The 17,595-nt window shown below is 34.9% G+C and overlaps 1 long non-coding RNA gene across 2 annotated transcripts; it reads right to left on the bottom strand.

Annotated features, from left to right (window-relative positions):
- Nucleotides 1–10,162: 10,162 nt before the first annotated feature.
- Nucleotides 10,163–16,682, bottom strand: LOC107634489 (uncharacterized). Of its 2 annotated transcripts, XR_001618940.3 has the most exons (4): nucleotides 16,163–16,682; nucleotides 15,933–16,024; nucleotides 14,564–14,740; nucleotides 10,163–13,997 (listed from the first exon to the last, which is right to left on the bottom strand). It is a non-coding gene; the product is annotated as an uncharacterized LOC107634489 (long non-coding RNA). The 2 variants fall into 2 exon arrangements; XR_001618938.3 differs by lacking the exon at nucleotides 10,163–13,997 and having other exon boundaries at nucleotides 14,331–14,740.
- Between the last annotated feature and the right edge of the window lie 913 nt (nucleotides 16,683–17,595).

Here is a 17,595-nt window from a genome sequence, read left to right as displayed (position 1 = left end):
TGCGCTTTCCTGAATTTCAGCCTTTCCATTATTTATAGTTGCAATTGATTCAGTCCAACTCCTCCAGCCACTTTCTCAACATCCAAATTAAGACTCTAAACTCACTTAACAATTCTTCCTCCTGAATCAGCATCCAAGTAACACTCAGAGACTTCCTGCTTAGGATGTCCATCACCACATCATGATGTTGCATCCCCGCATATCCTAAGCCCTTCGATAATGCATCGCAGTAGTCCTCAATTAGTTCATTAGGTTCGGGTATTACGAATACCGGCATTGAGGTTTGTTTTTCTCCTAAGGTCCAAAAGCTTTATTCGCATTCAGGCATCCATACAATCGGTGCATCCTGGCACGTCAACTTAATCACAGGCAATACGGTCGACAAGAATTAAGGCTCCAAAACTCTCTTTAATGTTGCATACTTACACATTTCATCTCCCGCGTTCAGAAGTCTTTCCCTAAGGATCTAAACTCTTAATAGTTATATCTATGAATTTTAGAGATGCTAACTAAGCTCGAATTAATTTCCAGAAAGATATTAGGCTCAAAGGCGACCAAACAATATAAACGGTGTTTGCTAGAAAGCAGAAAGATGTCATGTATAGTGATCAAACTAAGTCTTAGAAAATAACGAAAGGCACAAGGATAAGAACTAAGGTGCATATCAATAAAGGAATTCAAATTAAAACATTGATAGAGAGAAAACGAAGTCTATCGAATTGAGTAAGTCGTGACTGTTGTCAAAAGGAATGCAAGGTTCGAAGAAGAGAAACCCCACTTACAACAGGTTCCCAAGATCAAAGATTACGTGATTATACTAAGATAAGCTCAGGCTCATCCTAAAAGAGACAAGATTCATGCAAGTACAGAATAAAATTGGAAAGATGGTCAAATCATTTAAGAAGAATTTTGGGATAGAATTCCAAAGCAGACTAGATTGAGTCGAGAAGATTCGTTGGCACACTCTCTTCCTTGCATAAACCTTCTTGTTGTTGTCTTTCTTCTTCACTGACATAACCGGCGCTCCCCACAGGGAAATACTTAGTCAAACGGATTTTTTTCCTATTACTCCCTTCAACTAACTCCCAAGTTATGCCGATTATAACAGTGTTACCTTACGTAATACAATTGAGACTAATCAGGCTTTCAACACTAAGTCTATCGCACACTCAAATTATCTCTAAGGTGAAAATTCTCTCGCAATAAGAATTCGGTCTCAACTTCGCTCTCTACTTAAATAATTATTTATTAATTTCCCGAGGTTTACACGGCAGAGGGCTTCGCCGCTTTGGCCAAGGCTGGGCAACGAATAGAAATAAACAAAGACAGGACAAGTTATACGGAATCAGAATAGTAATCCCGGCAGCCCTCTCCAACATCAACAACGCTGTTCCCGGCGACAGAGAGCCCCATGTTCTCTCCCATTCACGCTCCCCTCCACGGCGGACCCTGGTGACGATGACGGAGTAGCTCAACGGTGGCAGCGGCTTTCTTTGGTGGCGGCTCAATGGCAGCGGTGGCCATCAACGACGACAAAGCACGACCTTTTCCTCTCCTCCATTGCATTTCCTCTCTTCTTCTTCTCCCTCTCTTCTCCTCTCTTCTCCCTCTCTTGTTCTGTTAGGTTGAAAGGGGATAGGGGTGGTGGTTGGGTGAAGGAGCTAGTGTTAGTATGTGTTTTTGTGAAATTAGGGATTTTAGGATTAGAGTTAGGGATTTTATAAAGGGATAAGGGTAAAATAGGTATTTTGATCAAATTTGAAGGTAGAATAGTAGTTTAAGACCAAATATAATCCATTAAAATTACTTTAAATATTTATCAACTTAAAAATTGTTTTAAGATAAGTACTTGTAAACCCCGCTAAAATCGGTAATTAATTAGTTAATAAATTGCATTTTAATTAGGAAAGCTAAAAATGCAAAAATAATATTAAAATAAGATAGAGATCGTCAAAACAAGAATTTTAATATCAATTTCGAAAATTTGGCCCAAAATCGGACCGGAAGGGTCGAACCGGTTGAACCGGAGCCCAAACCGGTTCCGTGGGTTCAACCAGACCCATAATATAAAAGAAGCATCAGCTTCTTCTTCCTCACTTCATACACCACGCAGCAAACAGAAAGGGGAAGAGGAGGAGATCCGTAACCCTCATCCAATCTTCAAACCACCGTATCTTCCTCGTTTGAGCTCCGATCGCTGCACCGTTTGCGGCCACGCGTCCAGCGCGTCAAGCTCTACCTTTCTATCCGAACAATTTCTCTCGTAAGCTTCCCATTAGGTTCAGAATCTCTATCCCTCTTTCTTTGGTAAACTTGAAAACCTATGGTGAATCTTGTCCAATTTTTGTGTTCTAGGTTCAAAATAGCTTCCGGAACTTGTGAGCTCAAGCTATTGAGCATATGGGTATGGTAAGAGCATCCTAACCCTATCTCAATCTTGTATTTGTAATGGAAAACTAAATTGGAATATATATATATATATTAGGTGTAGGTTAAGTGGGTGTTTATGTATTGGAATTGAATTGGGATTACTTGGAGGTTTGTTGGTGACCAAGGCTTGCTTTGGGGTTGTTTGATTGAGCTTGGAGGGGCTGTAATTTTGTATTGAGAGGCTGCCTTGGATGAATTAAGTGATCGGCCAAGGTATGGTTTAAGTTTCGCATGTTTAATATTTACAGTGTTGTAAAAACTTAGGTTAGAGGAACCATAGGATAAGTTGAATTGTTAATAGCATTTAATGAGTAGCTTTGTATTGTTGTTAGCGTAATAGTTGGTGAACATATATTGGGATTATGAGGCCTTGAGGTTATTAATTTTATGCCCTTGGACTTGCTTATGATGGGTTGTGTTGGTGTTGATATAGATTGATGATTATGGTTGATGTTTGTTATTGAAAAGTTGTTATGTGAGTTGATGGTTTAATGTATGTGTGAGGGTTGATGATGGCTCATTGGATTGGTTAAAAATAGCTTGAAATGGTTCTTGATGAGGTAGAAATGGATGTGTTAGCAAATGTACGTGTTATAGGTAAGGAATTGTGAATGTGGGGAAAATGAGGTTTTGAAAGTGTTTTTGTAAAAATGATTTTGGGTGAACTTTGAAGGTCCATAATTTACTCCACAAATTCTTGTTTGAATTGTGATTTGTTGCAAATAATAGATTGTTTTAAGAGCTTTTAATTGATATCAACTTTGTGGAAAATAGAATTTTGTAGACGAAGTTATGGACGTTGTAAGTTGAGTGTTTAAAACTGTGTTCAGAATGGCCAAAATTGGTTTGTTGCAAGCTTTCTGGGCATTCTGCCCATTTTGAAAAACGTCCACCCACGCATACGCGTGGTTCACGCGCACGCATGGCGTGGAATTTTGGCGACGCATGCACGAGAGGCATGCGTATGCGTGTGTGCATATTCACGCGTACGCATGATTCACGCATATGCGTGACTTGATGTATGCTCCACGCGTGCACGTGGCCTACGCGTACGCGTGGATGCTGCCTGTTGCAAAAATCGATTTTGGCTATTTTTAAACCAATTTTCCACTTCTAAATCTCCATTTTCTTTCCTTTAAGGCTTAAAGTATGGTTCTAGGTCCAGTAGATAAAAGAAGCTAGGAAAATAAGATAACTTGGAGGTGAAGTAAAGTAAAAAAGGTGGTGATTTAGGTGTGAGAAGGCAGGTGGTACAAATGTGTGTGTGTGTGTGTGTGTGTGTGTGTGTGTGTGTGTGTGTGTGTGTGTGTGTGTGTGTGTGTGTGTGTGTGTGTGTGTGTGTGTCATAAAAATGGCTAACGAAAGGAAATAATATCGCACGTGAGCACTCTTTCTTGAAAGTGCGACCCCAGGAGATGGTAGAAGGTGAGGATCCCCTTCTCTGTTTCTTCTGGTATTGTAAAATCGCCCCCAGCAAGATGGTGGGATGTTAGAATCCCCTCCTTTGTTCCTCCTGGGCATATGAGAACGTACCTCCTGGGTAAACGCAAGAGCTGTGGTTTCGCCCCACTTGCTCCAGGTTGGTTAGTATAGAGGCTCCCCAGATAGACGCAAGAACTGTGGTTTTGCCCCCACTTGCTCCGGGATATGATGAGTTATGTATTAAGGTGCAATGAAATGATGAGTAAGTAATGAATGATTATGAAATGTTAATGATAGTATCTGAGATACGAGTTTTCCTGGGTAAGAACCTTGGCTTGCCACCACGTGTTCCAGGTTGAATCTCGACACTCTGTTGATCCTACCTCGTAAGGGTAACCAGGCACGTATGAATTCCCGGGTATGGATAGCCCCATTGAGTGATTATATGATGATTGAATGTGAACTCTATGCATAGCTCCTGGGGATGCGCAACGGGGGACAGTCTAAGGATTTCGGACTTGTCGGGTTAGTTGGATAACTGACAGATGGGCTCCTCAGCCATAGGACAGGCATGCATCATATGCATTTGTTTGTATTGGTTGTTATGCATTTCTTGGGTTTTCCTAATTGATATATATACCACCTGCTATCTGTTATACTTGCTATTTGAACTATCTGCTCACTACTTGTGCGTGAACTTATTTGGTTGCTTGTTTCTGTTGCATTATGAATGATGGAGGAATGGAGGAAATAGAGAAATAGTTTGGCGTTAAGTTTAGAATTAAACTTGAGTAAGTTAGGTAGATTTAGAATACCTATCCCTGTTTATGGCTTCTGATTAGTACTTAAGCTGGTTAACTGAATAATGGAGTTCTAGAATTGCCTATGGCATTCTCAGGACCGTATTTCTTATATACGTGGCACTTTTACCATGTTGAGAACCTCCGGTTCTCATTCCATATTGTATTGTTGTTTTTCAGATGCAGGTCGAGAGGCTCCTTGCTAGGCGTCTGGATCCTAGGAAGCGAAGTAGTCCTTGGATGTGTTTTGGCTTTCTATTTGTATATATGTATATATGTATTTAGCTTACTCTCCAAGTAACTTATGTATGCTGCTTCTCTTAGAGGTTGAGGGAGAGATAGGAGTTTACTTTGATATTTTGGTGTATTTTGGGATATTTTGGGAACACTTATGTTTGTTTGTTTATATATATATATCCTCCGGCCAGCCTTAGTTTCGCAGGCTGAGTCAGGGGCTAGTTATGCTGCTTCCTTGGTTGTCCTTTACTCTTTTGCTTATCTTTATCATGATCCTTTAGTTTTCTTAACACGCAAGTAATCCTTTCCGTTGAGCGTTGCGCTTTTAACTTTTCGCGATTTTGTTTACCGTTCGTTTCAAGGCTCCTAGTATATTATCCACTTCTCTATTATGTATTTATTATGCTGTTTAGAGGTCCGTAACACCACACTACCTCTGCTCTATGACTTAAGCGTAAAATTCTGAGTAGTAGGGTGTTACAATACTCTAATTTAAAATTAGAGATAATCTAATTAATTTTTTTCAGTTCATAAAATTACACTAAAAATCTCAATTATTCAAATTAATTATCAAAACCTCATTATTTTTTAATTACTAAAACTTTAAATTTTAAATAAGGAAATACCCAATTCTTATGAAAATTACATATAATCCTAATTAATTTTAAACTCAAAATATCATAAAATTTTATTTAATTACTTTTAGTAAAATAATTTTTTTAAAATAAAATTCTCAACAAATATTATAAATTATAAATAACTCATTATTTAATTTTCAAAAACTCGGGTTGTTACATGAGTAGTAGCAATATCACGGTTGTGTCCGAGTGATTTTCTCCTTGTTTCAGCACAGTGTTTCCTCAGTAGTAGTAGTAGTTGCCCTCGATCGATCTGTATAGACTTTTAGAGGGCTAGTTCCTTTTGTAAATATCTATAGGGTAAAGTACTAAATTGGTCCCCTACGTTTGAGCGTAATCTTGTTTTGGTCCTTAAGGTTTAAAGTGTCTTATTTGAATCCAAAAAGTTTTATTTAACTTCAATGTAGTCCCACCGTGAGGTCAAAGTTAAATAATTAATGGAATGTCCTACATGACAGCAGTACAAGAACAATGTCGATAATCTGGAGAACAAGTACAAGCTCCAAAGGCACAAAATTAACCGTGGATGCATCAATACATTTATTTATCATTCTCCTTAATTCTATAGAAAATATTTCATTTAAATTGTAAGAAAAATAATAAATAAATGTATTGATGCATCCACGATTGATTTTATGCCTCTGGAGCTTGTATTTGTTCTTCAGATTATCGACTTTGTTCTTGTACTGCTGTCATGTAGGACATTTCGTTAATTATTTAACTTTAATCTCACGATGGGACTACATTGAAGCTAAATAAAACTTTTTTGGATTCAAATATGACACTTTAAACCTTAAGGACCAAAACAGGATAATGCCCAAACATAGGGGACTAATTTAATACTTTACTCATCTCTATATATGTAAGTTGGAACGGGCTGTAAGGTAAGCCGTGAAATAATGCTTGGCGAGACTAGCATTGATCATGACGTGTTAGAAGTTAGATCGTTACATTTCTTCGGCAGATTATTCCTGCGGTTTTGGTGACTGACTTGAATAAAGATGATATGGATAATGCAAAGTTAGTGACTGACTTGAATGAAGATGATCCTCTGAGAGGCAAGGATAGCCTTGTTTTGATAATTACTTAATTAGATTATCAGCACTCTCATAGACGAATCTCTCTTGTGTAACAACTCATATTATTGAAACTTCTATTATAGATTATATACGATTTATTTTATTAACCTAAATTTATTATCTTATCTTTAGAGGACTATTTCATTAAAAGTAATTACATTAATTTTATAATTATTAAAGTTTGAAATAATTATGATTTATTATATTAGTTTGAACTATTTATTAGAAACTATTTTAATAGGCAAAGTTAAATTAATTTTTATAATTATTATTATCATTTGAGTTTGGATTAATTAATATTATTATATAATTGTTCTATAATAAGATATTTTACGTGATTGATTTTATGCTAACTAGAGTTTAAATTAATTAGAATTTTTATATAATTTTTATTATAATGAGATATTTTAAAAAAGTTAAAATTATTATTATTATTATTATATTGATATTTTATTTTTACCCATTTTAATTAAAGTAAGGGTTTATTTAATAATATTATTATCGAGTTCAAAATCAGCTAGTATGAGTAAATATCGATACTCTTCGATGAACTTAGCTTTGCTAATACTTAATCATATATCTTTTATTCTTATAATCATTATGTTACTAATGTCATTTATATTAGTAACTCCTACCTATTCATCCCTATATATATTATTACTTGTGTTTTAATATATCCAACTTTTATAGTTTTTTGTTTAAGATATTTATAACTTGAATTGCTGACTCATCAGCTTTGTATTGCAACACACAACCCCCCTTAAGACACCTAATCATCATTATCCCATTAATCATCATCATTCAACCGTGCATGATCCGTTTTTGATGAAAAACAAGAGAAAGAGCTGAGAGAAAGAAGAGAGAAATTGTGAATCCTTCCATGAACTTCCAACTTCAATTTTTTGAGCTCTGTTACTTCAATAAAAAATTTTATCCGATTAAATTGTTTGTGTCTTCCTCCTCTTCATGTTGACGCCACTTTTGTTCGGGAGAAATCAACAGTATAACTTTTTCTAAGTTTGCATGGTTCGACCAAAGTGAGGAGAAGGTAGAGTTTGATCATTTTATAATAATTAAATGTATTCTTGATGTGTGATTGTTAGTTTGATGATTATTGCTTGAAATTGAATGGATTTATGCTTGATTTTTGTTGAAATATTGGTGATTTTATGAACTTTATGGTTTGGCCTTGAGGAGACAGTCGTGAACCGAACTATTTTGGATGTGTTTGGGGCTGATTTCAAGTTATAATTTGATAAGATTTAGTGGTTGCAAGATTAAGGTGAACTCCGTGAAAAAACGGTAACCAAAAAGCTCAAAAATTGATTAAAATTCAAACAAAAACCTTAAGGAGAGGTTCGGTTTTGGTATGGAAGAGTGAACACCAACACAAAATTTATTTTTGAAGGTAAGATTATATTTTGATAAAGGATTTTAGTTAAAAATAGTAATTTTATAAGTTAATGCGTATTTTTGGTAATGAGTAAAAGTTTAGGAGTAAAATGGATATTTTATAAAAGTATAAGGATATTTTTTGATAATTATAATGTATATAAATTATTTTAGTAAGTTCGTAGAGTACGTTGGTTCAAGATATAAATCTTTTTAAAAGTTCGAAATTAAAATATAATTCCTAAAAGTTTAACGATAAGACTTTTAATAAACAGGTTTTTATTATTGAAATAATAATGTTATTACCCTTTTATTATTAATATTAGTCTACTCATAATAATATAATTATTATCCTTTTATTAAAGATATTATTTAGTTTGAATAATTGTTAATGAAAAAGTGAAACGGTAATCTTTTCTAAAAGCTTTAGAAAGACAAAGCAAATCTTAGAACTTTTGGATCCTCTTCATAAAATATATAGGAAAAGGTATGAGAGAATACATAATAGTATGTAAGACATTGAAAGAGGTGAAAGATAAGGAAGAGTTTTAAATAACGAAAAAGGAATTTTTGCTCTAATCGAATATTTAAAGAAAATAGAAATAATTTGAAAGAATAATTGCCATAGAAAGTAGAGAAAGAAGGCTGAAATAATGTTTTACAAAAACAATATGAAAGAACAAATGACTGAGAATGAGAATGGCTAAAACTAACTGAGAACTCGAAATTGAGAAAGATATAAGGATCGGTAAATGAGAACTAAGTGATTGAAGGTTTGTCTAGCAAGGGCGAGGGTTTTGTCCTGCTTGTCCAGTCCACGTACTGATTGATTGTTGAATTCGGAAAAATCCACAGTATTAATTGATTGTTGAACTCGGAAAAACCCACGTATTGATTGATTGTTAAACTCAGGGACACCTACGTACTGTTGACTTATGTTTTCCATTGTGCATATATTATGGCATCTAGCTTTGCGACGATTGCTGGTGATCACGTTCTGATGGTGTTCTTAACCATATCGACCAATATGCACGTACAGCATGCAATGAAAAACCATATTTGAAACTGGTTCTTAGGTAATGTCGGGTTGCATGGTGTAAACCGACACATAAGCTCATGATCTGCATAGAACAGATATGCATCATATTTGGTTGCGCATATTTCTGTGTTGTGTATTTCTGTGAATGTATGTGTAGTTTTGGTTAATTGCTTTTCTATTCTTTGTTTGTTGAAGTTGTATCTGTTCTATTTCTTGTTTGCTGTGTAATAAAGAATAAAATGAACTTAACTACTACCCCGACCCTACTAAGGACTCCCTAGTTCTTACCCCCTCTTTCCAACCCTTTCAGCTACAGGTGTGAAGGGTTATTGCAAAGTTGCAGAAGCATAGAAGAATTTGTTTGCGAGTTAAGTTGTTGTTAGGATTTATTTTTCCATTGCCTTATTAGTTGGAGTTTTATTCAGAGGAGTAGGTTTTGTAATTGGTTTTTGTATGTAATACTATAATGTATTATTAATATTAAGTATGTGAATATGTGTTATCAGTTCTTGATGGAAAACTTTTAACTTTTTGAAAAAACTGTCAACAAATTAACGTGTAAAGGCTCAATATTAAATAAATAATAAAGGAATTATGTTAGTAATGCCTTACTTTTGGCATGATCATGACGTGCTAGAAGATGGGTCGTTACATCTTGCGGCGGCTAGAAGTGGCTGAGCTTCCTCCACTACTTGCCATTGGAACACGTCCAATTTTAGAATGTGAAAAATGTAGGATTTTCTATTTCCAAAGAACAAATACGAGGAAGGCAGCAAGAAATGGCATTGTTCTGCTGACAATGATAGAGACTTTTTTGTCCATCTACGTCACCCTAACATGTAACGGGTCACGTGGCATCTAAGCATGACACTTTTGATTTTGGTTTCTCCCACAGTTTTAAAAAATATCAAAAATAATAATTTTGAGGCATATAACTGTAACATCTTTACTATTAGAATGTTACGCTTCCGACTGTGCCACTCTAATAGCGAGGATATTACGACGACTTCTATATACTTAATAATAAAATAGGAGCTTTTAACTCAAAACCGTATGGTTGTTTTCTTTGACAAACCAAAAGTACTTTTTCTTTTACTCCACACATTCATACATACAATTATATGTATACACAACGCTATTACATTCACATTTAATATATGTACATATGTACAAAATCCTGTCATAAAACCACAACTCCTATTCCTCTATACAAAAATGTAAACATCGACAACAAGGGCGAGGGAACAAAAATCTAAGATAACACAACCATAAAGCACAACCAAAAAGCACAGAAATGTAAAATCTCGCAAAATAATAAATAAATAATTAACAACTAACAAATAAATTAAATAAGACCAAAAAAGGATTAGAGAATTAATATTTATAATTTGAAAAAATAAAAATATTTAGGATGCAAATTAAAATGTGTATCTTAAGGGGTTTTAGCCCAAAGTTGGGCCAGCAGACTAAGGAAATGAAATTGGGCTACACCGGGCCCAAGCCCAAGTATTACCCACACTTAACACACAATTCAGCACATTCCTCATTCATTTTGGAAGGGGACAACTAAAATTTAGAGAAGGGAGAAGAGAGGAGAAAACCTAATCCTAACTCCACCTTTAAAGTTCCATAACTTTTGCTACGGAGCTCCGATTATCGCACCATTTGCAGCCACGCGAAGCTTGTCTCTCCCTCTTCAATTCTATTTGAATAGTTTGGTGATTAAATTGAAATCCCAATCCCATATTCTCATTCAAAGCTAAAACATATTTTTGGTTTTGGTATTGAGGACTTTTGGTGATTTTGATGTTATAGGGACTCTCTAGCTTGTGTTCTTAGTGGTATTCATCACTAATTTTAGTGGGTAAAAGTAAAGAACTCTTTTTTCCTCTTGGTTAATCAATTTATGAAAATCCTAGTTTTTAATATTGTGCCAAATTATATAATATGGTGTTAAATAGAGTAATTGGAAGCTTGGCTTGGTGGAATTTTGGAAAGAAAAGCTTGAAAGCTTGGAATTGCGACATTAAGGTACGGGTGGTAGTTTTGAGTAGGAATTATGTAAGGTTATGTGAAAACCTAGGTTACTTGCCCCTAGAATAAGTTGAATGAAATTGATTGTTGATGTATTTGAACAATGGCTTGTATGAGTATCATGTTGGTTGATGTGTTTTGACATGAAACTGAGGAGTGTGATGTGATATTATTGCAAGTGGATATTGTAATATATGTTGGTATCATGTTGCATGAAAATGAGTATGCCTGTTGAAGTTTTAATTGAGAATTAGATGTATGAATATTACGATTTGTGATATTGGGCCAGAGGCCGTGATAGGGTGAGAAAATCTCCTATGTGATAAGTTGAGGTGAACAGTGTGAATTATTGTATGAGAATTAGAGGATTGATTATTGGTTGATTGAGAGTTTGAATATATGGATGTTGCATATTGTTGATGAATATGGATATAGTTAATTGAATGTGTTAAATAAGTTGGAAGTGGGTTATTTAGGATTGGAATGGTTGAGGACTGATGAATGAGTGTTTAGGATGGTAGAAATGGTTTTGAACTGGTTTAGGATTGAATTGAATTGAGAATGGATGGAATTAAGGGATTAGATGAAATTGGTAAAAATAATATTTTTAGCCAACTTCGACGAGCTATAACTTGGCGCTCGGAGTTTGGATTTCAATGAGATTTGTCTTAAATTAAAGCTAGTAGAAATATCTTTAAAATGATCAAAGAATGAAGGAAAACTGAATTTTGTAGAAAAATTTATGAGAGTTTAAAATTAAATTCTACATAAGTTGCAGAAAACTAAGGTCATGCATACGCATGACCCGTACATACGCATGAGGGGTGTAACAGAAGAGAATTGATTTCGTGCGAGTTTCATGTGTACGCACAAAAACGAAGTTGCGCATACGCACCAGGAATGCGTACGCACAACCCGCATTTCCAGAATTGAATGTTTTTCGTGCGTGTTCCGTGCGTACGCGCAAAGGGGGACTTGTGGGTCGCACGAGGCATGCGTACGCACAACTGTCATGTTTTTCTAAGATGATGATTTTTAACTATTTTTGCTTATCCAATCTGCTGTTTTACTTCTGTAACCCATATTTGAGATCCGATAACTAGTTTCTAGGATTTGGAATGAATCTTATGCCTTTAAAACATTTTCCTAACGTTCCAAAATTTCGTAAATCGTATAATGGGTATGAACCGGTGAATTAGAGGGTAGAAAGTATTGGAAAGGAAAATATTGAGTTGAGGTGAGTTGGAACTGATTGCAGGAATGATTTGATGTGATTGAATAATGAGAATGACATGATATGATTGAATGATGAAATTGAGTTGATTCGAGAGTATAATGAGATATGATTAAATGATGAGATTGAGTTAATTCGAGAGGATAATGAGAATGAATTTGATTGATAATTGAGCTTCTGGGGTAGATACAAGGATTGTGGTTTTGTCCAGCTTGCTCCCAGTCAGTATTTGAGCTTTCGGGATAATATGCAAGGATGGTGGCTTTATCCCGCTTGCACCCTGTCAGAATTGAGACTTTGTTAACCCTCTGTCGTAAAATGTGGCCGGACATTTATACATTTCCGGATGTTTCCCCATGGACATTGATCAATGAATATAAGTTTGAACTTGGGTATGCACACACCGAGGGATTATCCAGGGTTAGCTACCGGACATGTCGGGTTTGGCTGTATAACCGACAGATGAGCTCATTGACCATAGGACAGGCATACATTATTGGCATTTGTGTGTTTTGTTTGAGTGTGCATCTTGTATTGGACTTGCCCATTTGAATAATTGTACCTATATGCTAATTGTTTTATCTGTTTTCTCTATTTGTGTATTCATTATTGGCATTTGTGTATTTTGTTTGGGTGTGCATTTTGTATTGGACTTGCCCATTTGAATAATTGTACCTATATGCTAATTGTTTTATCTGTTTTCTCTATTTGTGTATTCTTTGTATTGTCTTATATGTGTTTGCAGAGCTAAGAGATCCTTTATACTGACGGTGGTGATGCTGAGGGTTGTTCTTAATGAAAGGTGATGATTGAGAATTGTGGAAAAAAGAAAATAAAAGAAAAACTAAGAATGAATTGATAATATTGAAATTAAATTTTAATATTGAATTATTAAATGAGTTAGGAATCTATGATATTGAGAGAGATGATGATTTATATAAGGGAAAATTGAGATTTAAAGATTACTAATATAGTTGAGATTTAGTTTGTCTACCTTGATCAAATTAGTAAGAACCCTAGGCTTGAACTTTATGTGATTAGAGATTGGGATTACCTAACGAGTTCATGTGGTTTTACATAGTCTTTATTTGAAATTATTGCCCTGCTGAGAATCCCGTAAAGGATGATGTTCTCACCTATTTTGAAAATTATTACTTTTCAAATGCAGGTCCCGACGCTTCTCAGTGAGCAGGAGATTTATCTGGAAGGACAGTGAAGAAGACCTTTTATTCTGCTTTAATCTTAGACACTCTCCTTCTTTTGGAAACATTTATATTATGCACTTGCTTTGAAGACTTTCCTTTAGAGGCTTATGATGTATTTTGGAGAGATAGGTTATGTCTATCCAACAGTTTTACTGTTGTAACTCTAGCCGGCATAATCTTCGTGGGTCGAGACTAGTTGATACTTATATATGTCTCTTTACTCTTATTCTTCCTTCGAGCTTTTAATTATCTACCTTTCTCCCGACATGCTTATATATATACGTTATCGAGTGTGAGCGATCGACGAATTTTCTCGAGTTTTAAATCCTTTCACAGGCTTCTAGTGTAATACTTCTTTCTATATATACATATTTATATCTTAACCTTGTGTCGTAGCACCAAACCATAATTGAATTATGACTTAAGCATAAGGCAATAAATGGTAGGGTGTTACAGAAAACTCTTCATATGCTTTCTCATCCGTTTCCTGAAAAAGATAAGGTTGTAGGGAGGTGAGAACCTAACCACATGGTCTCACCAGGAAGTTTAGAATTATTATAAGAGGATACTATAAAGAAATGAAGGGATTTCAAACGTAAATGATTATCACTCGTCCTATGAATTTTTTTGAAAACCAACAGCTAATCATCCAAAATCCGAATTCACATTTTAATTTATAAAAAGACTCAATCAAACATAATATCCAAAAGATTTTACCACATACCAACAAACCACTCTAACCAGACTTGTTGATAATTTAACTAATTATGGCCTCCGGCCCAAATCATAATCATACCACGGCCTCCGGCCCAACATATAAGCAAACCATGGCCTTTGACCCAAACTATAATCAATTAACCACCATAATTCCGAACCAACAGCCATAATCACAAGTAATGAAGTTCAAACACAATCAAGAGCAATTACAGCAAATATGACAATTAGCAGTTAAATAGAAATATTCATATAGGCAAACCAAATACAATATACACATCCAAACAATGTCACATAAATGCATATGATACATGCATGTCCTACTGGTCATGAGCTCACTTGTCGATTATAATGCCAAGCCCAACACACACCCGGTAGCTAAGCTGGATATGGAACACCACAATGCAGAGTAAATGGGACCAAATCGCAACCCTTACATCTTACTCGCTTAATCCGGAGCAAGTAGGACAAACCACAACCCTTGCATCTTATCCAGACGGTGTTTAAAGTCTCAACCTAGAGCAAGTTGGACAAAACCACAATCCTTGCATCAGGTGTTTCATCAATAATCATTAACTTTAATCAAATCGGAATCAAAACTGCAATTATATTTAATCATATTTCAATATCATAACCAAATCTACAATTTTATCTAATCGTGTTTTCAAGTAACCAAGTTCTCAAAACAATTTCAATTTCATTTTTGAATTTTGGGCCTTTCGAAAGTCTCAGAAAGCATTCTATTTCGCCAATCAAATCTAAATACTTCAAATTCACTAAATCTTTCAAAACATAATCTCTTTAATTAGAATTAATCAACCGACTCATTTTCAAATTAACCAAGTTTTTCAAAACTAACTTAAGCATGAAACTTTTTCTAAAAGACTCAAAAGTCATTTTATTCTTAAATACTCATTTTCATTACTTTATTTTTCATTAAAATCCTCAAAACATCACTCTTTAATTTAAATCAATTCAATAAAACTCGTTTCCATTCAAGAAAGTACTCAAAACATATTTCTTTTCATAGTTAGCCGAACCGAAATAAGTTGAATATCCAATTCACTTCTATTAGTTTCGTTTCCTCTAAAACTCTTTAAAATATAGTCCTTAAACCAAAGTTAATCAAACAAAAATCCATTTCGGTTCAATCAAATTCAAATGATTTAAAATCACTTATATACTTATAAAAATTTTGACAGTATCTCCTCTAAAACTCGGACTTTGCCACCCTTCAAGGGTCCCAACCAAACCAAACTAGACATCTCTCAACCATCCAAATCATTTCCAATAAATCATTATCACAACAATACCAACTCGACTCAAGGAAATTAACAAAATCCAGAATTCAAGCAGCCAATCCCATCAATCGCAATAATTCATCCGCAATTATCAAAACACGTTCAAATACTCGATAATCATTTTATCACAATCCAGAAACCAATTTCAAGAAACTAGTTTAATCATTAAACCCCGACTTCATCAATTACTCATCATATTTCAATCCCACAATAAACATAGTGTTATAGCAACCACTAACCAAACATTCTCATTCAATCAATAAATCAATCAAATAAACAATCACATTTATCAAAAACAACTCAGTTCAATCCATAAGACTCACGTAATCATAAAAATACATTTTTCGCATCAATATCGACTTGTAACAATTTTTGGAAGTAAAATAAGTTTAAGAAAAAGCCCATACCTCGAGTAGTCAAAATCCGAAAGCTATAAAACGCACAAAAAGTCCTTTTTCTCCCGGCCTGCAGCAGCGGCAACCGCAATCTTAGCTCCACTCTACTTTCGCAGCAACCATAGCAATTTTAATCGCACATGCAAGAATCGAAACTCAACTCCATGGCAATAAAGCCACAAAAATCTCAGCAACATATAACTAAAACTGATTTTCAAGGGTTCCAGAATGAAAACGCTTACTGTAACTAAAGAGGAATGACTAAATTGAACAGCAGCGGCTCAAGCAATGGTTCCAGCGCCCACAACCATGGTAGCGTAGCCTACAACAGCGGCAATGGCGAACGGCTCCCCTTCCATCTCGTTTCTCACCACGACAGATCCAACAGCAACGACGGAGCAACTCAAAACGACGAGCAGCGACAGCTCCCTTTCCTCCAGCTCGCGTGCAGTAGCACCGATGGAGGATGTGGCAGTGACGACGACGACATACAAAAGCCGGCGGCACTCTTCCAACTCCCTTAAGCTCGCACATCTCTCCCTCCTCGCATTTATCACCCTCAGCGAATGGTGACGACCCTCCAACGGCGGCGACAATGGTAGTAACGGCTGCGACAGCTCTCTCTGATCCTCGATGGCAACGACTGGACGAGACGCGGTGGCTCCACGACAGCTCCTCCCCTCAACGCCCTCTCATATTCGCGGGCACGTGCACATGCGTTGGGTTAAAGGGGCTGAGGGGTGACGGCTAGAGTATGGTGTGGGTGAGTGTATGTTGTATTATTATAGGGTTAGATTGGTGTGGATAGAAATTAAGGTTTAGTTCATTTTAGTAATTTTAATATAATTAAGGAGTAGAATATTAATTTAAAATTAATTTAATTCAACATAATTAGCTTTAAAAATACTAAATTATTTTTTAACTTATAAATTATTTTTAACTAAATTTTTTTTAAAATTATAAATAAATATCATAATCTAATTTTTAAAAATTCGGAGTCTTACAATGACTCATTTCACTTTCATAAAAATATTAACTGAGAAGATAATTAAATTCTAATTTATTTTTTAAAAATTTTGTTTTAATTTTTTTTAATTATTAGAGTAATAATTAATTTTATTTTTTTTATTATAAAATGATCTTTTGGTTACAATAATAAAATAAATTATTTAGGCTTTTAACAAAAAATATTAAAATAATCATAAAAATACACCCTATATATATATATATATATATTATTATATTTTTAAAAAAATATATATAATAAATAAAGACTAAAAAAATATAATTCACCTGTCGACTTCGTACTTGTTTATTTTCTTTAAAATATTGATCAAGGTAATCGTCTTATTATGGAAGCTAGTGGTGCACATGGCCCGACCCGACTCGAAGATTCGATCCAATTCTGAACACTTTAGGAGTTATTTTGGTGTGATTTCATCGGATCTAGGGTTGGATAAGGGTCTCAAAAATAGACCCGGTCATTATTTCGGGTCGGGTCCGGGCCATGGCTCGGGTCACCCGAAGTCGACCCGGTGGCCTAGTCATCATACACAATTAATATTTTGTGTTATTAATGATGGATGATGGCTATTCTTATATAGAATTTAAGTATTGTAAACTTTAATATTTTGTGTTATTAGTCATTATAAGACTATAAGTTAATATTTTATGT

The sequence above is a fragment of the Arachis ipaensis genome, chromosome B3 (assembly GCF_059453495.1).
Source record: "Arachis ipaensis isolate K30076 ecotype BB chromosome B3, ASM5945349v1, whole genome shotgun sequence".
Classification (NCBI taxonomy): domain Eukaryota; kingdom Viridiplantae; phylum Streptophyta; class Magnoliopsida; order Fabales; family Fabaceae; genus Arachis; species Arachis ipaensis.
The sequence above is the reverse complement of the archived record's forward strand: the minus strand, read 5'-3'. Positions and strand labels throughout refer to the sequence as shown.